Genomic DNA, 27,460 nt, shown 5'->3' with positions numbered 1-27,460 from the left:
AATTAACACACAGAAATCCCCTGCATTCCTATACACTAACAATGAGAAAACAGAAAGAGAAATTAAGGAAACAATACCATTCACCATTGCAACAAAAAGAATAAAATACTTAGGAGTATATCTACCTAAAGAAACAAAAGACCTATACATAGAAAACTATAAAACACTGATGAAAGAAATCAAAGAGGACACAAACAGATGGAGAAATATACCGTGTTCATGGATTGGAAGAATCAATATTGTCAAAATGGCTATTCTACCCAAAGCAATCTATAGATTCAATGCAATCCCTATCAAGCTACCAACGGTATTTTTCACAGAACTAGAACAAATAATTTCACAATTTGTATGGAAATACAAAAAACCTCGAATAGCCAAATCAATCTTGAGAAAGAAGAATGTAACTGGAGGAATCAACCTGCCTGACTTCAGACTCTACTACAAAGCCACAGTCATCAAGACAGTATGGTACTGGCACAAAGACAGAAATATAGATCAATGGAACAGAATAGAAAGCCCAGAGATAAATCCACGAACCTATGGTCACCTTATCTTCGACAAAGGAGGCAAGGATATACAATGGAAAAAAGATAACCTCTTTAACAAGTGGTGCTGGGAAAACTGGTCAACCACCTGTAAAAGAATGAAACTAGAACACTTTCTAACACCATACACAAAAATAAACTCAAAATGGATTAAAGACCTAAATGTAAGACCAGAAACTACAAAACTCCTAGAGGAGAACATAGGCAAAACACTCTCCAACATAAATCACAGCAGGATCCTCTATGACCCACCTCCCAGAATATTGGAAATAAAAGTAAAAATAAACAAATGGGACCTAATGAAACTTAAAAGCTTTTGCACAACAAAGGAAACTATAAGTAAGGTGAAAAGACAGCCCTCAGATTGGGAGAAAATAATAGCAAACAAAGCAACAGACAAAGGATTAATCTCAAAAATATACAAGCAACGCCTGAAGCTCAATTCCAGAAAAATAAATGACCCAATCAAAAAAATGGGCCAAAGAACTAAACAGGCATTTCTCCAAAGAAGACATACAGATGGCAAAAAAAAAACACATGAAAAGATGTTCAACATCACTCATTATCAGAGAAATGCAAATCAAAACCACAATGAGGTACCATTACACGCCAGTCAGGATGGCTGCTATCCAAAAGTCTACAAGCAATAAATGCTGGAGAGGGTGTGGAGAAAAGGGAACCCTCTTACACTGTTGGTGGGAATGCAAACTAGTACAGCCACTATGGAGAACAGTGTGGAGATTTCTTAAAAAACTGGAAATAGAACAGCCATATGACCCAGCAATACCACTTCTGGGCATACACACCAAGGAAACCAGATCTGAAAGAGACACGTGCACCCCAATGTTCATCGCAGCACTGTTTATAATAGCCAGGACATGGAAGCAACCTAGATGCCCATCAGCAGATGAATGGATGAAGAAGCTGTGGTACATATACACCATGGAATATTACTCAGCCATTAAAAAGAATTCATTTGAATCAGTTCTAATGAGATGGATGAAACTGGAGCCCATTATACAGAGTGAAGTAAGCCAGAAAGATAAAAACCATTACAGCATACTAACATGTATATATGGAATTTAGCAAGATGGTAACAATAACCCTATATGCAAAACAGAAAAAGAGACACAGATGTACAGAACAGACTTTTGGACTCTGTGGGAGAAGGCGAGGGTGGGATGTTTTGAAAGAACAGCATGTATATTATCTATACTGAAACAGATCACCTGGGTTAGCCCAGGTGGGAGGCATGAGACAAGTGCTCGGACCTGGTGCACTGGGAAGACCCAGAGGAATCGGGTTGGAGAGGGAGGTGGGAGGGGAGATTGGGATGGGGAATACATGTAACTCCATGGCTGATTCATGTCAATGTATGACAAAACCCACTGCAATGTTGTGAAGTAATTAGCCTCCAATTAATAAAAGTAAATGAAAAAAAAAGTGAGAATGAGAGAGAAGGTATATGAAGTTTCAGGAAAAGAGAGAAGTTGTCAGAGCTATCTAAAAGAAATCAAATGCTTTCTTTCCTCAACTCTGTAGCCAGAGAAAGTGAGCTATTCTGAGGATCTGCTGCTCTCAGTACACTATCTAATGAAAAGGGTTAAGTGTTCTGTTAAACTTAACGTAGATACATAATCTTCAACTTGAGATAAAAGAAGGATACACATGCTTTACATAAAGTAAGTTCAACATAGTTCTCACTCTCTCTGCTCTCAACTGCACAATGTAGGAGGTACTTACAAATGATCCTGTACACATCAAACCCATTACTTTAAGAAGCAAGTCTCTTCAAGTGCTCGGGCCTGGTGCACTGGGAAGACCCAGCGGGATCGGGTGGAGAGGGAGGTGGGAGGGGGGACTGGGATGGGGAAATACATGTAAATCCATGGCTAATTCATTTCAATGTATAACAAAAACTACTGTAATGATGTAAAGTAATTAGCCTCCAACTAATAAAAATAAATGGAAAAAAAAAAAAGGAAAAAAAAAAACAAAATTGGAGGAAACTCAAAAAAAAAAAAAAAAGAAGCGAGTCTCTTTTATGAAACTGAATCTAATAACCTATGAATGAAAACATGTTCCATGTTCTCTATAAAATACATTAAATGCAGAACTATGATTTAATGCCAAGTATGTTTTAGATATTATACCTTAAAATGCTTCATGTTCATTTTAAAAATTATATAACAGCCTGCAGATTCAGGAAAGCAGTAATGTAGCTTTCACCATCACTTGTGAAGTTTCATTTCTTCTACATCAGCTCAGTCTCTATAGCCCACTCAGGTATGAGGTATGAATAGCTTTCATAAATTGGATGTACTGAGTGGATTTTCTCCTCCCTGGATGGTGTTGGGGTTAGGGAACCAAGGCATTCTAAAATCCAAGGAAGGGATGTCCCTGGTGGAACAGTAGAAAAGAATCTGCCTGCCTGTGCAGGAGACATGAGTTCAATCCCTAGTCTGAGAAGATTCCACATGTTGTGGACAGCTAAGCCCATGTGCCACAACTACTGAGCCCGCATGCTGCTACTACTGAAGTCTGTGGGCCTAGAGCCTATGCCCCACAACAAGAGAAGCTACCACAATGAGGAGCCTGCTCACTGCAATGAAGGGTAGCCCCTGCTTGCTGCAACTAGAGAAAGTGCGAGCAAAGCAATGAAGACCCAGCACAGCCAAAAATAAATAAACATATAAATAATCAAAGGTTTTGTTCATAGTAATGCTTCCTAAGCTCCACTGGACTTCACACTCCAGGATGTCCAGCTCTAGATGAGTGACAACACCATCATGGTTATCTGGCTCATTAAGACCTTTTTTGTATAGTTCAGTGTATTCTTGCCACCTTTTTAAAATCTCTTCTGCTTCTGTTAGGTCCTCACCATTTCTGTCCTTTATTGTGCCCATCCTTGCATGCAATGTTCCCTTGATATCTCCAGCATTCTTGAAGAGATCTCTAGTCTTTCCTGTTCTGTTGTTTTCCTCTATTTCTTTGCATTGTTCATTTAAGAAGTCCTTCTTATTTCTCCCTGCTATTCTCTGGAACTCTGCATTCAGTTGGGTATATCTTTCCCTTTCTCTCTTGCCCTTTGCTTCTCTTCTTTCCTCAACTATTTGTAAAGCCTCCTCAGACAACCGCTTTGCCTTCTTGCATTTCATTTTCTTTGAGATGGTTTTGGTCACTGCCTCCTGTCCATATTCTTCAGCTACTCTGTCTACTAGATCTAATCCCTTGAATCTGTTCATCAGCTCTACTGTATAATCATAAGAGATTTGATTTAGGTCATACCTGAATGACTTAGTGGTTTTCCTTACTTTCTTCAATTTAAGCCTGAGTTTTGCAACAACAAACCCTCCTTCACCAAATATATATACACTAAGATTGTAAGTACATTCAGTAGACACTACACCAGACCAGGAATCAAGAACCCAGGATTCTGAGGATCCTGACCCCCATTACACACACTCACACCCTAGGATCATGTTAAATATACTTGAAGATGCTGTGGTTCAGCAACCAGAAGCAGCACCCCGAACCTTCATCCCAGTTCTGCCATCATGGAGTACGGGGCTTCATAAGCTACAGTGAGAATCCGGTCTGAACCAGGATATGATATTAACTTCAGCTCAGTTTCTAATCAGCTCACTCAGGTCAGTCTCATGAACTTTTGAGGCCTAAGGATATTAATTTCCACTCTGCAGGGGTGCTAGGACACAACGGAGGCTCGGCAAATGTAATTATTATTATTGCTTCATCTGTCTAAGCCTGTTTCCTAATCTTTGCAAATGCAATGAGTAACTAGACCAGTTCCCCTTAGCCTGAAGGGCCACTGTGAGCGTCCCGTGGAATCACACAGAAGAAATATGAGCATCAAAGCAGAACAGGCTGAAGGAGAAATGAAATGGTAGGAGTAATATGATTATTTATTTGAAACAAAGAAAATGGTTCTACTTGGGAAAAGTATACTGTCTCAAAAACAAAAACGCCTAGACCAAAAAAAGAAAAGAAGACTAACTGAAAAGTGGATATCTATGAGAGGAAGGCTAGAGAAAGCATGCCCTAGCACATGGTGAAAATGAAGGCATAAATTCATATGTTAAGTTTATTTTTCTTAGAGTCTCCAAAGAATAATCTCTTAAGATTGCTTACAGCCAAAAGTAGTGTTTCTCAAAGTACGGCCCCAAGAATCACCTTCTTTTGACATCACTGATGAGACCTTATAAAATACAGATGCCTGGGACCCTCCCCAGAGGATTCTGATCTTTAGATCTGGGTTTGAACCCACATGTCTTTGTTTTAATAAGCCGCTCAGGTGATTCTGAAACAACCAGATACTGGGGACCACCAGCTTTTCCCAACAGGTAGTCCACTGATGGTGAGCTCCAGTGTACTCAGTGAAAGCAGAAGTGTGAAAGCGTCAGTCGCTCAGTCATATCCAACTCTTTGCAACCCCATGAACTGTGGCTCCTCTGTCCATGGGATTTTTCAGGCAAGAATACTGGAGTGGGTTGCCATTCCCTTCTCCAGGGGATCGTCCCCACCCAGGGATCAAATCCACGTCTCCCATATTACAGGCAGATTCTTCACCATCTGAGCCACCAGGGGAGACTCCTAATGCTAACTTCAGACTGAACTCAGCCTCCCCAGCTCAGTCCACAGGCTGGCGTGTGCAGTACCCTTTATCTCCACGCACAGTCACTGATCCTGAAAATGAAGAGCTGACTTTGTGGGAATATAATTATTATTAAATGCTTATACCACAAGCAAAAATGCTGAAAATCCTGACATAAAACACTGCTAAAAGTAGGGTAAAGGGGAAAATACGCCACTCATCTGCATTTTTGGTCAGAGAGAGGGAAGTTTACAGTGTGTATCAAATGTTTCTAAAATGTGCAAACCTTTTGAGCCAGAAGTTTCCCTTCAAGAAAACTATCCTTAGGAAAAACAAAGACAAGTGCAAACATGTATGTATATTCACTCTGCCCTATACATAACAGAAAATAATTCAAACCAATCATCCAAAAATCATAAACTGACTAGAAAAATAATGAAATCATAAAATAAAAAGCTACTAACTACTGCTATTAACTGTTTTTGAACTGATGTTCTAAAAAATGTTCAGTGATACATTTTCTATTTCATATTCAGTGCCCCCATTTTGGTTTATGTTTTCAAATTTCCCTCTCTTTTTTGTTGTTGTTGGTCTTTGTCAAGCCTTTATCAAGCATAGTAGAAAAGTTTTTGTATACATATAATATAGTATGCATAATATAATATATATATTATAAAATTGATTAGTTTTATAGCTAAAAATACTATGACATTTTGATTCCACTTGTTTGACTTAGTATGAATAGAATGCTAGATTTCTAATTCATGTTCACTCAAAACTTTTAAACAGTAATTTGACATCTAGTAAGTCTAGATCATCTAAAAGTCTAGAAAATATATTATCTTGGTGATTTTTTAACAATTTTTGAATAAGGCTTGAAATTTCTAATCTAATTCTGAGGATATAAAGAAATACTGTGTTGTTAAAAAAAAAAAAAGGAAATTAGCAAGTGATACAGTATTATTAACTAAAGTATAGATTTTGTTCAGATTTCACAAAATTTTATGCTAGTATCCATTATTTGTTTTCATACCTTATTCAAGACTCCATAGTGCATTTAACTGCATTGAGTAGCATCAGCTGCATGAAATAAATTTTGGTAAATTCTCTTTTTTATTCTATTACAAATATTTTCTAATTTTCCTTGTTACGGCTTCTTAGATACACCCACCATTCAAAAGTAGACATTTAATTTACAAATATAGGGAATTTTGTTTAAAGTAACTTTAATATTAGTTTCTCATTTTGATACTAATTTCTCATTTAAATGCTTTCTTCTTTGCAATCACCCTTTACATTTTTTCAGTCTAAGCTTATTGAGGCTATTGATGGCTAAGTCAAACATCTCTCTTGGTAAATGGCACTGCACTTGAAAATGTGTTGGTTATATACAAAAAAATATTCAGTGATAAATAAAATGTTCATGATGTGCTGCTAAGTAAACAGCTACTCACAAAATGAAACTATTATTATATGTAACAAATATATCCTATTTAAGAATAGTTAATTTATAATATGAATAGTTTCAAATCTACAGCAAAGTGATTCAATTGTAAACACACACAATCTTTTTCAGATTTTTTTCCATTATATGTTATTATAAATTATTGAAGATAGTTTCTATGCTATACAGTAGATCCTTGTTGTTTACCTATTTTATAGTAGTGTGTATATGTTAATCTCAAACTCCTAATTCATCTCTCCATGCTCCCCACCTTCTCTATCTCCTTTGGTAACCATAAGCTTATTTCTCTTTTTGTCTGTGAGTCTATTTCTGCTTTTTTTTTAATTTATGCTTTTTAAATAAGTTCATTTGTATAAGTCATCATATGACATTTGTCTTTCTAACATACTCCACTTAATATGATAATTTCTAGGTCCATCCATGTTGCTGCAAAAAGCATTATTTCATTCTTTTTATGGCAGAGTAATATTTCATTCTCTTTCATGGCTGAGTAATATGCCATTATAAATACACCATGTCTTCTTTATCCATTCATCTGTCAGTGGGCATTTAGACTGCTTCCATATCTTGGCTATTGTGGATAGTGCTGCAGTAAACAGTGGTGTGCATGTATCCTTCTGAGTTGAGTTTTCTCCAGATATATGCTCAGGAGTAGGACTGCAGACTCATATGGTAAACTTTATTTTTAAGGAATCTCAAACAAACTGTTCTCCATAGTGACTGCACCAATTTACATTCAATAACATAGAATGTTTTCTTTTTCTTCACATCCTCTTCAGCATATCCTATTTATTTTATATATAGAAGAAATATACAAGAAAGATCTTAATGAGCTGGAAAACCATGATAGTATAGTCACTCCCCTAGAGCAAGACATCCTTGAGTGTGAAGTCAAGTGAGCCTTAAGAAGGATTACTACAAACAAAGCTAGTGGAGATGATGGAGTTTCAGCTGAGCTATCTAAAATCCTAAAAGATAGTGCTGTTACAGTGCTGCACTCAAGGTATCAGCAAATTTGGAAAACTCAGCAGTGGCCACAGGATGGAAAAGGTCAGTTTTCATTTCAATCCCAAAGAAGGGCAATGCCAAAGAAGGTTCAAACTACTGTACCAAAATTAAAAAAAAATTTTTTAACTACAGTACAACTGCACTCATTTCACGTGCTAGCAAGATTTTGCTCAAAATCCTTAAAGCTAGGCTTCAGCAGTACATGAACTGAGAACTTGCAGATGTACAAGCTGAGTTTCAAAGAGGTAGGGGAACCAGAGATCAAATTGCCAACATTCATTGGATCCTGGAGAAAGCAAAGGAGTTCCAGAAAAACATCTACTTCCACTTCATTGACTACAATAAAGCCTTTGACTGTGTAGGTCACAACAAACTGTGGAAAAAATTCTTAAAGAGATGGGAATACCAGACCACCTTACCTGGCTCCTGAGAAACCTGCATGCAGGTCAAGAAGCAACAGTTAGAACTTGACATGGAACAACTGACTGGTCCAAAATTGGGAAAGGAATACAACAAAGTTCTATCCTGCTACTTAACTTTTATGCAGAGTACATCATGTGAAACACCAGGATAGATGAATCACAAGCTGGAATCAAGATTGCCAGGAGAAATGTCAACAACTTCAGATATGCAGATGATACCACTAATGGCAGAAAGTGAAGAATTAAAAAGCCTCTTGATGAGAGTGAAAGAGGAGAGTAAAAAAGCTGGCTTGAAACTCAACAATCAAAAAACTAAGATCACGGCATCTGGTCACATCACTCCATGACAAATAGAAGGGGAAAAAGTGGGAAGTGCTAGGGGAAGCACACTGACTAAAACTACCCACCCTGGCCAGGCACCATAGTAACCATCTGACTGAGCTGTTTTACAACAGGAGGTCCTGGTAAGTAACATGGAACTAATAAGCCACCACCAACCGGAAGAGCTTGGGCAAGGTCAAAAGGAGACACCACGTGTCTGACCACCTCCCAGAATCCTGTTCATTGGCATCCACGTTGATTGAGCAATGTGTGCACCACCAGGACGGACTGTGAGTCAGAATGACTGGCCAAAGACAATCCGTAAACTAATCCCATCACCATAAAACCCAAGACTCTGAGCCATGTGGCAGAGCAGTTCTCCTGGGTTTCCTTACCCTACTGTTCTCTGCCCTGGAGCCCCTTCCCAATAAAATCTCTTGCTTTGTCAGCACATGTGCCTCCTAAGAACATTCATTTCTGAATGTTAGACAAGAGCCCGATTTGGGCCCTGGGAAGGGTTCCCCTTCCTGCAACAAAAATAGTGACGTTTTATTTCCTTGGGGTCCAAAATCACTGCAGATGGTGACTGCAGCCATTTTATTAAAAGATGCTTGCCACTTGGAAGGAAAGCTATGACAAACCTAGATTTGGGGAACAAAGGTCCACATAGTCAAAGATACGGTTTTTCCAGTAGTCACGTATGGATGTGAGAGTTGAGCCATAAAGAAGGCTGAGCGCTGAAGAATTGATACTTTCAAACTGGTGCTGGAGAAGACTCGAGAATCTCTTGAACAGCAGAGATCAAACCAGTCAATCCTAAAGGAAATCAACTCTGAATGTTAATTAGAAGGTCTGATGTTGAAGCTGAAGCTCCAGTACTTGGGCCACCTGATTCGAAGAGCTGATTCACTGAAAAAGACCCGGATGCCGATAAAGACTGAAGGTAAAAGGAGATGGGGTGGCAGAGGAAGAGATGGTTAAATAACATCACCAACTCAATGAATCTAAGCAAACATGAATTTGAGAAAACTCCAGGAGATAGTGGAGGACAGAGGAGCCCAGCATGCTGCAGACCATGAGGTTGTAAAGAGCTGGATAGAAATGAATGACTGAACAACAATAACATATTATACAAACACATATTCACCAAACATGGGAGGGAGATAGAAGGATTCTAATTAAACTATTAAGAGTCCTTCCACCCTTCTCTCATTACTGACAAAATCCACCAGTGGATGTTAAAACTAGTGGACAGGTGTTTAAAGAGAAACAAGATTTGCACAGATTCAAAGATAATTATTAAAACAAAAGGAAAGACAGCTACTTTATAGTGGAGAAGCCCAGCAGATACCATCATAACCAAGTGATCAAGGTTAACAAAGTCATTAATAAGACATATAAAGACCATTAACCCTTGGATATAATGCACTGAGAAAACCATACTTCTGACATACTTCTGCCTACAGTACACAACTTTATTGCAATCAAGTAGGAACACCTATAGGAAAAGGAGTACATCAAGGCTGTATATTGTCACCCTGCTTATTTAACTTACATGCAGAGTACATCATGAGAAATGCTGGGCTGGATGAAGCACAAGGTGGAATCAAGATTGCTGGGAGAAATATCAATAACCTCAGATATGCAGATGACACCACCCTTATGGCAGAAAGTGAAGAGGAACTAAAAAGCCTCTTGATGAAAGTGAAAGAGCAGAGTGAAAAAGATGGCTTAAAGCTCAACATTCAGAAAACTAAGATCGCAGCATCTGGTCCCATCACTTCATGGGAAATAGATGGGAAAACAGTGGAAACAGTGGCTGACTTTATTTTTGAGGGGGGGCTCCAAAATCACTGCAGATGGTGACTATAGCCGCAAAATTAAAATACGCTTACTCCTTGGAAGGAAAGTTATGACCAACCTAGCAGAGGTTGGTTTTTACCATAGTAAAAAGCAGAGACATTTCTTTGCCAACAAAGGTCCGTCTAGTCAAGGCTATGGTTTTTCCAGTAGTCATGTATGGACATGAGAGTTGGACTATAAAGAAAGCTGAGCACTGAAGAATTGATGCTTTTGAACTGTGATGTTGGAAAAGACTCTTGAGAGTCCCTTGGACTGCAAGGAGATCCAACTAGTCCATCCTAAAGGAGATCAGTCCTGGTGTTCATTGGAAGGACTGATGTTGAAGCTGAAACTCCAATACTTTGGCCACCTGATGCGAAGAGCTGACTCATTTTAAAAGACCCTGATGCAGGGAAAGATTGAAGGCAGGAAGAGAAGGGCACGACAGAGGATGAGATGGCTGGATGGCATCACCAACTCAATAGACATGAGCTCCAGGAGTTGGTGATGGACAGGTAGGCCTGGAGTGCTGAAGTCCATGGGATCACAAAGAGTCAGACATGACTGAGCAACTGAACTGAACTTCTGCTGCTGCTGCTGCTAAGTCACTTCAGTCGTGTCCAACTCTGTGTGACCCCATAGACAGCAGCCCACTAGGCTCCACCATCTCTGGGATTCTCCAGGCAAGAACACTAGAGTGGATTGCCATTTCCTTCTCCGAACTGAACTGAGGAACATCTAATAACTAGTCAGTACTCCAGTAGTGTCAAGGTCATGAAAGTGGAGAATTGTCACAGATTGAAAGTGACTGAGGAGACATGATGCTTAAATACACTGCTCAATCCAAGACTGGATCCTAGAACAGTGAAAAAAAAGAAAAAGAAAAAACCATTAGACACACTGGTAAAAATCAAATGAAGTCTGTAGTTTAGTTAGTAGCATTGCACCAGTGTCAATGTCCTAGCAGATTTTGTAGATGTTGCTTCATCTCTTTTTAATTTCATGTTTAATTTCTCATATTTTGAGTTTTATAGTATTTTTTATTATAGTTGACTTACAATGCTGTGTTAATTTCTGCTGTACAGAAAAGTGATTCAGTTATCAGTTCAGTTCAGTTCAGTCGCTCAGTCGTGTCCAACTCTTTGTGACCTCATGGACACACCAGCCGCCCTGTCCATCACCAACTCCCGGAGTTTACCTAAGCTCATGTCTATTGAGCTTTAAGCCAGAGCATCTCATGATGTACTCTGCATGTAAGTTAAACAAGCAGGGTGACAATATATAGTCTTGATGTATTCCTTTCTCTATTTGGAACCAGTCTGTTGTTCCATGTCCAGTTCTAACTGTTGCTTCCTGACCTGCATACAGGTTTCTCAAGAGGCAGGTCAGGTGGTCTGGAATTCCCATCTCTTTCAGAATTTTCCAGTTTGTTGTGGTCCACACAATCAAAGGCTTTGGCATAGTACGTGAAGAGAAGTAGGTGTTTTTCTGGAACTCTGTTGCTTTTTCGATGATCCAACGGATGTTGGCAATTTGATCTCTGGTTCCTCTGCCTTTTCTAAATCCAGCTTGAACATCTAGAAGTTCACGGTTCACGTAGAGTTGAAGCCTGGCTTGGAGAATTTTGAGCATTACTTCACTAGTGTGTGCTGCTGCTGCTGCTGCTGCTGTGAAGTTGCTTCTGTCATGTTCAACTCTGTGTGACCCCATAGATGACAGCCCACTAGGCTCCTCTGTCCCTGGGTGTGTGAGATGAGTGTAATTGTGTGGTAGTTTGAGCATTCCTTGTCATTGCCTTTCTTTGGGATTGAAATGAAAACTAACCTTTTCCAGTCCTGTGGCCACTGCTGAGCTTTCCAAATTTGCTGGCATATTGAGTGCAGCACTTTGACAGCATCATCTTTCAGGATTTAAAATAGCTCAACTGGAATTCCATCACCTCCCCTAGCCTTGTTCATAGTGATGCTTCCTAAGGCCCACTTGACTTTGCATTCCAGGATGTCTGGCTCTAGGTGAGTGATCACACCATTGTGGTTATCTGGGTCATGAAGGTCTTTTTTGTATAGTTCCTCTGTGTATTCTTTCCACTTCTTCTTAATATCTTCTGCTTCTGTTAGATCCATACCATTTGTCCTTTATTGTGCCCATTTTTTGCATGAAATGTTCCCTTGGTATCTCTAATTTTCTTGAAGAGATCTCTAGTGTTTCCCATTCTATTGTTTTCCTCTATTTCTTTGCATTGATCGCTGAGGAAGGCTTTCTCATCTCTCCTTGCTATTCTTTGAAACTCTGCATTCATATGGGTATATCTTTCCTTTTCTCCTTTGCTTTTCACTTCTTTTCTTTTCACAGCTATTTGTAAGGCCTCCTCAGACAGCCATTTTGCTTTTTTGCATTTCTTCTTCTTGAGGATGGTCTTGATCCCTGTCTCCCGTACAATGTCATGAACCTCCATGACAGTTATACACATATATATTTTTTAATTCAGTTATACATATATATATATATGTTTTTAATATCTTTTCCACTGTGTTTTATCACAATAAACACAGTTCCCTCTGTTATATAGTAGGGCCTTGTTGTTTATCCATCCTATATATAATAGTTTGCATCTGCTAACCCCAAACTACCCCACCATCCCTCTCCCTTGGTAACCACAAGTTTATTCTCTATGTCTGTGAGTCTGTTTCTGTTCATTCCTGTTCTATTTTAGATTTCACATATAAGTGATATCATATAGTATTTGTTTCCTCTTTGTGTCTTACTTCACTCAGTATGATAATCTCTAGTTGCATCCATTTGCTGCCAATGGCATTATTTCATCCTTTTTATGGCTGAGTAGTATTCTATTGCATATATTAATATGTACCACAGCTTCCTTATCCATCCATTTATTGATGTAATGTCCTGGTTTTGATCACTGTATAATGGCAAGGAAAACGTTAACATTAGAGGAAAAACACTGAAGGAAAGCTATACAGAAACTCTTTGTACTGTTGTATTAATTTTCTACTGCTACATAACAAATAATCACACATTTAGCTGCTTAAAACAATACCCAGTTATTATCTCACAGTTTCATAGGTCAGAAGTCTGGCATGCATAGTTAGATTCTCTGCTGAGGGTCTCACCAGCTCAAAATCAAGGTATCCACAGAGGCTGGGTTCTCATATGGGACACAAGGTCCTCTTGCAAACTCACTCAGGTTGTTGACAGGATTCAGTTCCTCAAAGTTACAGGAAGAAGGTTGCACTTCCTAGCTGGTTGTCAGCTGGGGGCCACCCTTATCTCCTATAGGCTTCTTTCTAGTCCCTGCCCTTGGCCCTCTGAATCTTACTGTTAGCAGAAGTGTGTTGAGTCCTCATGCTTTGAATCTCTCTGACTTCAGCCCGAAAAATTTTTCTGCTGTTAAGAGCTCATGTGATTAGATTGAACCCACCTGGATATTCCAGGCTAGTCTCCCTATTTTATTTGCAACCTTAACTACATCTGCAAAGTATCCTTACCATGTAACATATGTTCAGAGGCATCTGAGATTAGGGCATGGATATCTTTGGGGGACCATTTTCCTATCAGAACTATATTTGCAACTTTTCTTAAAGACTAAAATTAGTTCAACATTTTAAATTTAAAAGAGTGATTATCTCTTGGTGTTAATATTTGGGGGGATTTGTTTTTTTACTATTTTCTAGGTCCCCTGTATTATCTAAGATGTCTGTAATCATAAAGTGGGATTTCTCTGTTGTCTTAATATACTGTTTTATAGTCTCAAGATATACAAATAGACTATATATATATATATATATATATACATATATATATATATATTCTTCAATAATGCTGTGCAAGGGACTTCCCTAGAGTTCAAATGGCCAAGACTCCATGCTCCCAATGCAGGGGACCTGTATTTGATCTCTAGTCAGGGAACTGGATCCCACATGCTGCTACTAAAGATTTCACTTGCCACAGTGAAGATCCTATGTGCTGCAACTAAGAAGACCTGACATGTTCAAATAAAATAAATATTAAATAATAATGCTGTGCAAAGTCAGACTGCATAAGAGAAGCATATTGATTTCTTTGACAACCAGAGTGGTTCAAAACAGCAACAGAAATGCTGGCCACCTGTAACCTCCCAAACCATCCTTTCTTTCTTTCTTTTTTTTTTTCATCCTTTCTTTCTCATGCAAACACCACTTGAAATTCACACAGAATTCTAAAACTAACTTTTCCTGTCAAATTATTATGTTACAAGGTCTTACCCATCAGAGGGACTCCCCTCCATATATTTTCTGAAAATAATTTGTCGTTTGAGAATTTGAAGGCACTTGAATTGCTTTTAGTAATAAGTCAAAATGTTTGAACAGGTTGTTTACAAACAGACCTAGAAATGTCATCTTCACTGAGCATTGCATCAATTTAAATGCTGTTATTCACTGAATAATAACACCACCATGCTGTCTTTCTAAAATTCCAACACAGAATAATGAGACTAATTACTGGGTAAACTCAGCCCTGAGGAGGCCAAGGGGGCAGATATTCTCGGCAGCTCTCCAACTTGGAGTCTGGAGAAACAGATGTTGTACAGAGGCTGCTGATGATGCAAGGCTCAGCCAAGAGAATCAAAGGATGAGGGGCATCCTGGGAAGAGGATGGGGTGCTCACTTTTTCAAAAAAAAGAAAGTGGACTGGTAGTCCAGTGGTTAGGAATCTGCCTGCCAATGCAGGGGACACAGGCTTCATCCCCAGTCCAGGAAGATCCCGCATGTCGCACAACAACGAAGCCTGTGCATCACAACCACTGTGCCTGTGCTCCAGAGCCCAGGAGCTGCAACTACTGAGCCCGTGTGCCACAACTTCTGGAGCCCACACGCCCTAGAGCCAGCCTGTGCTCTGCAACGAGAGAAGCCACCACAATGAGAAGCCCACGCACTGCCACTAGAAAAAGACCACGTGTAGCGATGAAGACCCAGCACAGCTAAAAATAAATTTAAAAAATTTTTAAGTGGGGGAGGCATGGATTTAAAGTATTTACCAAATATAAATTTCAAACACTTCAATAATTCTTCAAGGTTACTAACTTTTATACATTTGTTACCAAGTCCAAGCTCACTCAGCTCACCATACAACAACCAATTAGCCAAGAGACAAGATGTTGAGGCAAGGAATATGACTTTATTTAGAAAGCCAGCTGACAGACAAGATGGCAGACTAATGTCTCAAAATCATCTTACCAGGGTTTGGATGTCCAGTTAGTTTATAGAAGGGGAGAGGGGAGGTGAAGAAGTAAAGTAAAAAAGGCCATTAATCTTACAAATATCTTCTGGAATGACCAGAGGAGATGTGTTAACTTCTTCCTTCCTGTAGGCATCCACAGGTGGACAGGGTCCTGAGCAAAGGTATTTTGGTTTAACATTCAAGCAGAGGGGCAGGATTCCCTGAGGCAGGCCATTATGTATGATTATAATAGCAAAAGCAATGAAAAGCAAATGTTAAAAGTCAAAGAATCAGATCCAACATGGAGTCAATATTGGCTCTTTCAAATAATACATCCAGTAAATATTTATTGGGCATTGTTTCAGCACTGAAGATACAATAGGAGAAAATTTGCAGCATAGTAGGTGAGATGGACATTAAACTAACAACCACTCAACTAATCACAAAATAATGACAAATGTTCCAAAAGAAAAGCTCAGAGTTCAACAAGAATGTTAGTCTGGAAGGCCAGAAAAAAGGATATTCTGAAGACGTGGGTTTTTTTTAATTAACTTTTTTTTATTTTGAGATAATTATAGACTTACATGTAGTTACAAAAAATAACAGAGATCTCTTCTTTAAAGTTCAGTTTAGAAGGTTCTTTATATATTATAAATACTAGTTCTTTGTTGGATATATAGTTTGCAAATATTTTCTCCCCAGTCTGTAACTTGTTTTTTTATCCTATTCACATGGACTTTAGAAGAGCAGATGTTTTTAATTCTGATCAGATCCAATTTATCAGTTTTTCCTGCTATGGATCATGCTTTTGATATCAAGGCTAAGAACACTTTGCATAGTTCTAGATTATGAAGATTTTCCCCTTTGGTTTTTTTTCCTAAAATATTTATAGTTCTTGTATCTTACATTTTGAGTTATAGGTCAAGATTTATTTTTTTGTCTATGGATGTCCAATTGTTCCAACACTGCTTGTTACAAAGCTATGCTTCCTCCATTGAACTGCCTTTGCATTTTGCCAATTTTAAGCTGGGTATATCTGTGAGGTCTATTTCTGAGTTATCTATTCTGTTCCATTGACCTATGCATCACATCTTCTTTTGCACTGGGCCCCAGAAATTATGCAGCTGACCTTTTTTAACTGAGCAATCCCTCCAACTCACATTTCCACATCACCCTTATCTGCCACTACTTCAGGGCACAGAGAAATGGATAACACAGAAAAATATCCAGTCCTCACTCTGTGGCTCCTGAAGGTAAACAAATTTCCCAGATGTTATAGAAAGACTGCCAAGAAGTCACCCCACTGAGGCACCTCACTGAGAAGACAGGGAGGTTAACATACATGCAGAGCCACCCAAGCATGAGCAGGTTCAAGGGAGAAAGCATGCACTGTGCAAACACCTCCCAAGAACGTGGCACACAAAACTAACCCTGAAGATAATTAACTCAAAACACAGAGGAACACTTCCTACAGTGACTTTTCATGATAACAAATCAAAGAGAACATGAATTCAATAAAGCTCAAGGACAAGATGGAAAACAACAAAATGGTATGAACAGGAAGACTGCAGATGTAATGAAACTGAGGACCAAAACATTACAAAACAAATCGGCATGTTGGAAACGGCAAGAAACAGACTCCACCACAGCTGATGATTAAATTAAAGACAGATGGGGGAAAGGGGGTTACAGAAATGGCAGTGAACAAAGATTCAAAAGTAAAAAAATTTAAAACAACGGGAGGGAAACATTGCTATGGAGGTCAGATGAAGATGACTCTGTACTATAATGATTGGTGTGCCTGCAATAAAAAATCCCAACAAGTAGAACAGAAATTTTCAAAGATGAAACACAAGATAATTTCCCTGAATTGTTGTTCAGTCTCTAAGTTGGGTCCAATGCTTTGTGACCCCATGGACTGCAGCATGCCAGGATGCCCTGTCCTTCACTATCTCCTGGAGTTTGCTCTTGTCCACTGAGTCGGTGATACCAACCAACCATCTCATCCTCTGTCTCACTTCTCTCCTCTGCCCTCAGTCTTTCCCAGCATCAGGGTCTTTTCCAGTGAGTCAGCTCTTTGCATCAGGTGGCCAAAGTATTGGGGCTTCAGCTTCAGCATCAGACCTTCCAATGAATATTCAGGATCGATTTCCTTCAGGATTGACTGGTTTGATCTTGCTGTCCAAGGGACTCTGAAGAGTCTTCTCCAGCTCCACAATATGAAAGCATCGATTCTTCAGTGCTCAGCCTTCTTTATGTTCCAACTCTCAAATCATACATGACTACTGGAAAAACCATAGCTTTGACTATACAGTCCTTTGTCAGCAAAGTGATGTCTCTGCTTTTTAACATGCTGTCTAGGCTTGTCATAGCTTTTCTTCCAAGGAGCAAGCATCTTTTAATTTCATGGCTTCAGTCACAATCTGCAGTGATTTTTGGAGCCCAAGAAAAGAAAATCTGTCATTGTTTCCACTTTTTCCCCTTCTACTTGCCATGAAGTGATGGGACCAGACGCCATGATCTTAGTTTTTTTGAATGTTGAGTTTTAAGCCATCTATTTCACTCTCCTCTCCCAGCCTCATCAAGAGGCTCTTTAGTTCCTCTTCACTTTCTGCCATTAGGGTGGTATTATCTGTATATCTGAGGTTGTTGATATTTCTCCCGGCAATCTTGATTCCCTGAATTGGGGAGAGGGGGAAGTCTGGAAATTGAAAGGTCATATCACTGTCAATCTGAAACTTGAGAATTGTATTTTACTCAGGGGCTATTACTGAGGACTCTAGCCCAGGAATCAGCTTCTCAGATAGCACTGAGAAACTGTCCCAAAGAGATAAGAGAGGAGTCAGTGTATATAGGAGTTTTTGCTAAAAAAAAAAAAAAAAAAAAATTAAAAGAACATCAAAAGATTACTGGTAAGCACAAAAAAACCAGACATCTCATGTTAACGGTTTTAGTGCTTTTCTAAAAGCACTATTGAAGAAGATATAAGAGTCTGGGTTCACTGAAATTATTCCTTTGATATGCATCTTAACTATCTAGGACCAGTATCCTTTTTTTTCACCATCCTGAATTCCCCTCAGGACATACCATCAGGGTGGCTACAGCAGTTGACAGTAGGCAACACTTGCTGTTTACTGGAATGGCAAGCAACAAATTTTGTCCACACTACATGACAAGAAGTTGGATACAAAAAGCTCAATTTCCTACCAAAGCCACTGAACTTTCATCATAAGGATTTATTCAGGTACCAGGTAGCAGAATCTAGATGGCCTCAGCATTCAGATGAATTCTGAATGCCCCATGGCAGCATTCAAAGCCAGAAGAAGGGGACTTCCCTGGTGGTCTAGTGGCTAAGGCTCCATCCTTCCAACACAGGGATCCTAGGTTCGATTTCTGGTCCAGGAACTAGAGCCCACAGGCCACAACTAAGAGTCTGTATGACACAGCTAAAGATCCCACATGCTACAACTAAGACTAGGTACAGTCAAACAAATATATAAATATTTGGAAAATTAAAAAAAAAGATTGTGTCATTAAAAAAAAAAAGCCAGAAGACCACTCAGAAATGTGTGCTGCAGCAAAGAATGTGTGATAGCTCTGTGTGTGTGCCTTTATGATGTCCATTAAATGTTAATGATTATTTCCAGGTGGTGGGATTTAGGATGGGTTTTTTTTTTATGCATTATTTGAACTCTTTAGAATAAACAAATATCACTGTTATCAAAATAAAAGGGCTCTGGATCCCAGTTTTCATTGTGGTATTGTTAGGAGAAGCACACTGACTGAAACTGCCCACCCTGGTCAGGCACCATAGTAACTATCTGCATGAGCTGTTTTACAGCAGGAGGTCCTGGTAACACAGAACTAATAAGCCAACCAGAAGAGTTCGGGAAAGGCCAAAAGAAGACACCACATGTTCGATCACCTCCCAGAATCCTTCTCACTGGCTTCCATCTTGGCTAAGCAATGCATGTGCCACCAGGAAGGACTCTGAGTCAGAATGATTGGCCAAAGAACCCGGAAACTAATCCCATCACCATAAAACACAAGACTGCGAAACACAAGGCAGAGCAGTTCTCCTGGGTTCCCTTAACCTACTACTCTTCACCCAGGTATCCTTTTCAATAAAATCTCCTGCTTTGTCAGCATGTGTGTCCCCTCAGACAATTCATTTAAAAGTGTTAGACAGGAGCCCAGTTTTGGGCCCTGGAAGGGGTCCCCCTTCCTGCAACAGTACAGGTGGTGGGGTAGAGCAAAGATTCCCCCACTGCACCAATTCTTCACCAGCAAAATGGCCTACAAGTCAACTCAATTCTGATGCTCTCTGCCTGGAGACAGCACCAGATCCACAAGTTAATGGCTCAGTCCAGCAGCACTCTGTCTCCTTGCCTTACTTCAGATGCCAGTCAAAGCACAAATTATCACCTGGTTTCTGACCAACCAGCTATAGACTAGAGTTCCAATGACCCCTGCCTTAGGTTGCATTAATGTCCTAGAGCAGCTCACAGAACTGAAAGAAATATTTTACTTACTAGATTACCACTTTACTATAAAAAGATATAACTCAGGAAGAGCCAGATGGAAGAGAAGCATGAGGCAAAATAGGGAGAAAGGAGCACAGAACTCATACTCGCTCCAGGAGGGCCTCTCTCTCCAAATCTCCACATGTCAGCCAACCTAAAAGCTCTCCGAACTCCATCCTCTTGGATTTTTACAAAGGTTTCATTACATAGGTATGATTGCTTAGATCAATGATCTTTAGCTACTGACTCATCCTCCAGCTTCTTTCCTCTCTCTTCTTTTTCCAGCCATTCTCCTTTTCTCTCTCTCTTTTTTTTTTTTTTTTGGTGGGGGGGGTGCTCTTTTCAGTTTATTGCATGAAGGAGTTACACTAGTTCAAGTTAAAAGCAGACCCCAAATGGTTACTTTATACAAGCTGTGAGGTTTTTAAACTTGTGACAAGGGACAAAAGGGAAATTCTACTCATTGCAAAAAAACAATCCTCACTTAAGCTTCAGTGAACCCAAAGTATTTAAAACCCATGAACTTTCATCTGGTCATGCTAGCCAGTCTCTATGAAGAACTGGCATATGTTCTCATGCTGGTCGCCCTGTAGCTGAATTACTCCTCCATATTCTGGCTGTTCAATTGCAGTACCAGTGCAGGCAAACTTCTTTCTTAAACACCTTTACTAGTTCCTCTTTATCATAATCATCAGCAATCCCTTGACAGTAGTAAGGGTCTTTCTGCCATTTCTCTGTTGAATTCTTATATGGATATAATCCTCAATGCTAGCAGGAAGGCATAGCAGAGGGGGTTGGAGGATGGGACTAAAGGTTCCAACCCTCTAATCACCTGGTTGGTTCTCCTTGTAACCAATCTTCATTCTAGGGCTCTCCAAAAATTAGTTAATTAATATAAGAAATACCTTTAAATTCTCACTACCTAGGACACGCCAAGGATTTGGGGAGCTGTGAGCCAGGAACCACAGACACCATTTGATCATCTGAAAGACAAAATATATATTTCTTACCAATCACAATATTGCACAAACTGATGGTGATTTTTCTTTAAAAAAAAAAAAAAGATTTAAAGCAAATATGCAAAGATGTTAGCAGTGTTGTTGTCCTAAGTGGAAGGAACGTGGATGATTGCTTTCTTCTTTGCTGTGCATCTTTTAATTTCTAAAAATTAACAAGTAAACAAATAGGAGCAGAGACAAAACTTCCTGGTGGAAGAACTGCCATGAACCTAGTTAGCAGAAGAAGGAGATGGTATCATCCAGGAACTAAGAACAGGACAGTGTGGAAAAGAAAGTCACATATGGTGAGGCAGATGGGTGGGAAAACCACCAACAGAGCTTGCAGGCCACACAGGAGACTTAGAAAGTCATACGAAAGTTTGCCCCTGATCAAAATTTAATCTATTCCAAAAACTTCACTTTCAACTCTCAGCCCACAACTAAAAATAATTTTTAAATACTGAAAACTTGGACTTGCCTGGTGGTACAGTGGATGGGAATCCACCTACCAATGCAGGGGACATGGATTCGATCCTTGGTTGGGGAAGATTCCACATGCCTCAGGGTAACGAGGCCCACAACAAGAGAGCTCTAGGGCCCACAAGCCACAACTACTGAACCCACATGATGCAACTACTGAAGCCTGCGTGCCTAGAGCCTGTGCTATATAACACAAGAAGCCACTACACTACCAAGAAGCCTGTGCACTGCAATGAAGGGCAGACCCTGCTCACTGCAAATGGGAAAAAGCTCACTTGTAGCAACAAGGACCTAGCACAACCAAAAAATAAATAAATAAATTTTTTGAAGTTTTTTTAAAAATAAATAAATGCCGAAAAAATGAACAGTGTTCAGGGTCATCGGCACACCACCATGGTCAAAGCAGTGAATTTCACAGACAACTCTGTCCTTCAGTCAGCTACAGTACCTTTCCATCCTATTGATAAAAAAAAAGTCCTCCTTATGTTCTAGAATAGTTTTAGTAAAAAGGTCATACAAAAGATATTAAATAAGTCTCATAATTACAATAGTGGCTAAATCAACTCCAACAAGCTGCAAACGAAAAATCAGCTTGGTCCTTATATATAAAGCTTTGTTTAGTATTTCAAAGTTTCTCCAGGAACTTCATTCCAAGTGTCAGCAAAGACAATAGTCCCTTGGACTGCAAGGAGATCAACCCAGTCAATCCTAAAGGAAATCAACCCTGAATATTTACTGAAAGGACTGATGCTGAAGCTGAAGCTCCAATATTTTGGCCACCTGATGCGAAGAGCTGACTCATGAGAAAAGACCCTGATGCTGGGAAAGACTGAAGGCAGGAGACAGAGGACAAGATGGTTGGATGGGATCACCGACTCAATGGACATGAGTTTAAACAAGCTCTGGGAGATGGTGAACAACAGGGAAGCCTGGCCTGCTGTAGTCCATGGGGTCACAAAGAGTCGGACACAACTGAGCAACTGAACAAGAATAATCAAACATATAAAACTAGATGGCAGCACTTACCTGCCTTTTTAGGACAAAAAATGGCAGTCACACTGCTGTCATCTTTCAACATAAAAAATAATTAGGAATCAAAACAGAAATTCTATGAATTGTTACAGTTTAATTTTGTTTATAAATTCCAAACAGTGTAAACATCTGTACATATTTTTCTTACTACTCAGTTTGCCTAAAACAAGTTTGAGATCATGACCTCTTAACAGCTATACTTGTTTAGTATATGAGAGAAGAAAAAGATCCACAAGGTCAAAAGGACTTTTATTAAAACCAGTATGGTTCCCACAAGGATCCAGGGCAGGATACAGACAGTAAATAAAGAGTTGGTGGTGACTCTGTTCCTACTGTGGCAGTCCCCCTAGCCTTGACCTCTGTTTTTCTGCAGCCAGGCAGGCAGCCACCTTCTCAGGAGCACATACTCTGTGCTCTCCTAACAACACCAGTGGTCCAGAAGCTCAGGTCTCTGTTTCAAAGTCCCACCAAAGGGTTGGTCAACAATCATCATTTCGGCATGAAAGTCACACAGTCAACTGAGAAACGAAATAACATCGTATTTCTATAGCTCTTTTTAGTTAACAGACATTTCCTTTCAGGGAATTTCCTACCAATCCAGTGGTTAATGGGGCTTCCTCAGTGGCCTAGCAGTAAAGAATCCACCTACAATGCAGGAGATGTGGGTTCAATCCTTGGGTTGAGAAGATCCTCTGTAGGACAACATGGCAACCCACTCCAATATTCTTGCCTGGAGAATCCCATGGACAGAGGAGCCAGGCGGGCTACAGTCCATAGGGTTGGAAAGAGCCAGACATGACTGAAGTGACTCATGCTTGCCAGTGGTTAGGAGTCTGAGCTCTCAATGCTGAGGACCTGGGATTGATCCCTGGTTGGAGAACTAAGCTCCAACAAGACACAGAGTGGCAAAAAAAAAAAAAAATCCTTTCATATGAATCAGCTCATTTAATTTTCACAATATTGTAAGGCAATTATCAATATCTTCATGCTACATATGAGGCACTAAAGTTCATAGATACTGAGCATATTACCTGAGGTCACACTGGCAGAGCCGAATAGAGTCCAAGTCTTCTTGGCTCTAAATTCAGGTGGCTCTTCCCTTTACAATATTTGACAAAAGCAGTTGATCACCCTATCCCTAAAGTAGATCCCATAGCCACTCCCTATTCCACCCCACCCAGTTACTATTCAATCACCCTAGTTTTTGCTTCTATATCCAAGGAGGACCCTGTGAGGCCTTCCTGGGACAGACTCCTCCCCTATATCCTCTGCTGTAGCACCTTTCTGAAGTACTTAGATCACAGTATCTGATGCACACTGACTGGGTTGTTCTACAGACCACCATCAATTGGAAGAAATTAACTACTTCATGATTATGAACCTCCAAACATACTGGCACCTAAGGATTGATAATGTTAACCCCTGTGACACCATCTTGTTACCTCACCATCAACCAATCAGAAAACTGTACATGAGCTGATCATACACCCTGGGACCTCCCCATTTACCTGGCCTTTACAAATGCTTTGCTAAAACCCTTTGGGCAGCTTGGAGCTTAAAGCACAAGCCACCCATTCTCCTTGTATGAGAACCTTTACAGTAAATGCTGCACTTTTCTTCATCACAACCCAGTGTCATTTAACTGGCTTCACTGTGCACAGGCAAGCAGACCCCAGTTTGATTCAGTGACACTTCCAAAAGTATTTTATATATTGTCTGTCTCTTTCTTCCTCCCTCATTTTGAACATATCCTCTAGAACATGTGTTCCAACAAAGTGGGGACTTTGTCAGTCTTCTTCACTGCTGAATCACCAATACCTCTAGCAGTATCTGAAACATAGCAGGTGGCAATAAAAATGAATAATGAAATATTTCTGGGGCAAAAGACTTATCCAACAGTCTTAAAATCTACAGCATGCCTAGGACTTAACAGTCATGTGGGGTGTTATAAAGTAATACACTTTTGAGACTCCTGGCTGGATTAAGAATCCACCCAATGTGACTGTCTTCCAATAAGACTGATCTTCCAGAATACATGGCATCCTCTATTCTATGCATCATCATACCATGTCTGGCTCCAGGAATATTTAGTTCTCATTTCTTAAGAAAATCTAGTTTTGCATGATATCCTTCATGTTTTCTAGCATATAGTTTTACTTATCTTTATTTCTACTGTTAAATTAACACATATACACACTCTTATTATGGGCTTATTACTTGCAAATCATTAGCTTGATATAATTACACAGAAAAAGTAAATTGATTTTTTAAAAATAGTAATTAGATAGCAGGGATCTGGCTTAAGGAGTTCACAAATTGGTTGGAGTAAAAAAGAAAAAACGAAGAGGTTAGGAAAAAGATATAAATAACATTAATATAAAATATCATGAGAGAGTGGCATAAGATTCGTTGCCAAATTAAATATGAACAAATTACTTGCTATGGAAATTCACAGGAAGGATACGTGAAGCTGAACTGCAAAGAAAAAACTTCAAGAAAGACAGGGAATGAATTTTAATTAGCCCTTGAAGAACAAGTAGGATTTATAAAAGTACAAAGACTGAAAACGTCATGAAAGCTCAAGGAAACTTGTTTTGCTAAAGAAGAGAGTATGGTTTAGAAGGTAATCAGAAAAAAAGCTCACAAAAGAATGAGACCAATTCAAGTAAAGACCATTAATGCCAGGATGAGAAGTCTGAAATTTATAGGCAATGAGAGCCACTTAACGGTTTAATGCAGGGCTTTCCCATGATAAATGCGGTATTTTAGGAAAATTATTCTGACATGGAGTGAGACAGAAGGATGAGATGACGCTGTCACTAATCTACTTGGCCTCTCTGTAGGGAGCTTTCCTTTTTATTCACTCAAGCTTTGAGAACAGTTATCCCCCAAAAAACAGTTTCTGGATGAACATTTCCAGGATGTTCACTGCTACAAACACCTTATTTAATTGGAAGAGATCACAAATAACCATGTCACAGGCTGACACCTTCAAGCTCTGCTGCTGTTGCTGTTTAGTTGCAGAGTCATGTCCGACTCTTTGTGACCCCCATGGACTGTAGCCCGCCAGGTTCCTCTGTTTATGGAATTTTCCAGGCAAGAATACTGGAGTGGGTTGCCATTTCCGACTCCAACCTTCACGCTCTACTTCATGATAAAGCTAAAGAAGACAAGTCACAGGGCCTTCCCTGGTGGTCCAGTGGCTAAGACTCTGTGCTCCCAAGTCAGGGGGCCTGGGTTCAATCCTGGTTGGGGAACTAAGATCTGTGGCAACTAAGCCTGAACAGAGTACCTACTAGCCTACACACTGCAACTACTGAAGCCCATGCCCCCTAGAGACTGTGCTCCACAAGAGAGGCCACCACAATGAGAAGCCCATGTCCACAACAAAGAGTGGCCCCCATTCACCACAACTAGAGAAAGCCTGTGATCAGCAATGAGGACCCAGTGCAGCCATAAATAAATAAATTTTTTTAATATATTAAAAAAAAAAAAACAATGTGAAGTAACTTAGCCAAGGTAACACAGAATGTAAGTAGTGGGTGCAAGAGTCACCTAGCCTCATCTTCATTGTACTACACAGCCTACCTTACCTTCACATGGCATTCAGGCCCTGAACAGTATAGCTCCAAACTGCCTCTCCAATCTAGCAAAATGTTTACATCTTTTATCTTGTATATATACAGTCAGCCTTCTATACCCATGGGTTCCAAATCCACAGATTCAATCAACTACAGACTGAAAACATTCAAGAACAAATAAAAAATTCCAGAATGTTCCAAGAAGCAAAAATGTGAACCTGCTGCATGTTAGTACTACTTACACAATATTTACATTGTATTTACAACTATTTACATAGTATTTGGGCCTTCCCTGGTGGCTCAGGGGTAAAGAACCCACCTGACAAGCAGGAGACACAAGTTCAATCCCTGGGTCAGGAAGATCCCCTGGAGAAGGGAATGTCAACTCACTCCAGTATTCTTACCTGGAGAATCCCATGGACAGAGGAGCCTGGAAGGCTACAGTCTATAGGGTCACAAAGAGTCAAACATGACTTAGCGACTAAACACCACACCACATAGTATATATACTATATTAGGTATTTTAAGTAATCTAGAGATGATTTAAAGTACACAGGAGGATGAATAAAGGTTATGTGCAAATACTACATCAGTTTATATAAGGGACTTCAGTAGCACGGATTTGAGTATCAGTAGGGGGTCCTGGAAACAATCTTCCATGAATACTGGGGGATGATTATAAATCAAAGTGGTTTCATTAATTCAATAATTTCATTATTTCAAAACAATCATAGAAAATCTGTTGATTTCTATGTTATCAGTAGTTGCTTAATCTGAATATACATATATTCTATGATTGAAAAGTAAAAGGAAAACCCCATTTAAAATGAAGCCAGGGGACATCTCTGGCGGTCCAGGGGTTAAGATTCTACACTGCCAATACAGGGAGAGCGGGTTTAATCCCTGGTGGGGGAACTAGGATCCCATATGCCATGCAGCACAGCCAAAAGATAAATAAATAAAAAGAAGTCGGAAGTCATGAAAGGGGAGATCTCCCGCACTATCCCTCATCCCTCATTGCTGTCTGTAGATCCCAAACAGGAAGAGATGTAACTTGGATCTCCAATAGGAAGATTATTACTTTCCTTACTCCAAAAAAGAAAGATTTTCTCCTTGCCCAGCAACAGCCTCAGGCTGAAAAACTATTCAGCCAAAAGAAACCATCGTCACCCTGAACTCTCTCTTTACTCCAATAGACTTTCTTTCAAAACAGCCCCCTCCAACTTCTTTCTTCTCTAGAAAGTAACATTCCTCTCCTTTTGCCAGACTTGCCTATGGTTTTGCCACAGCTTGTGCATCCTAAATTGCAATTCCTCTACTATTTCCAAATATTAATAAGCCCATTTTGCTCATAAAATACTTGATGTTTTATTCTAAAGATCAACACAGCCTAGAAATTCTACTCCTAGTAAAT

Source organism: Odocoileus virginianus, chromosome 20 (genome assembly GCF_023699985.2).
Source record: "Odocoileus virginianus isolate 20LAN1187 ecotype Illinois chromosome 20, Ovbor_1.2, whole genome shotgun sequence".
Taxonomy (NCBI): domain Eukaryota; kingdom Metazoa; phylum Chordata; class Mammalia; order Artiodactyla; family Cervidae; genus Odocoileus; species Odocoileus virginianus.
The sequence above is the reverse complement of the archived record's forward strand: the minus strand, read 5'-3'. Positions refer to the sequence as shown.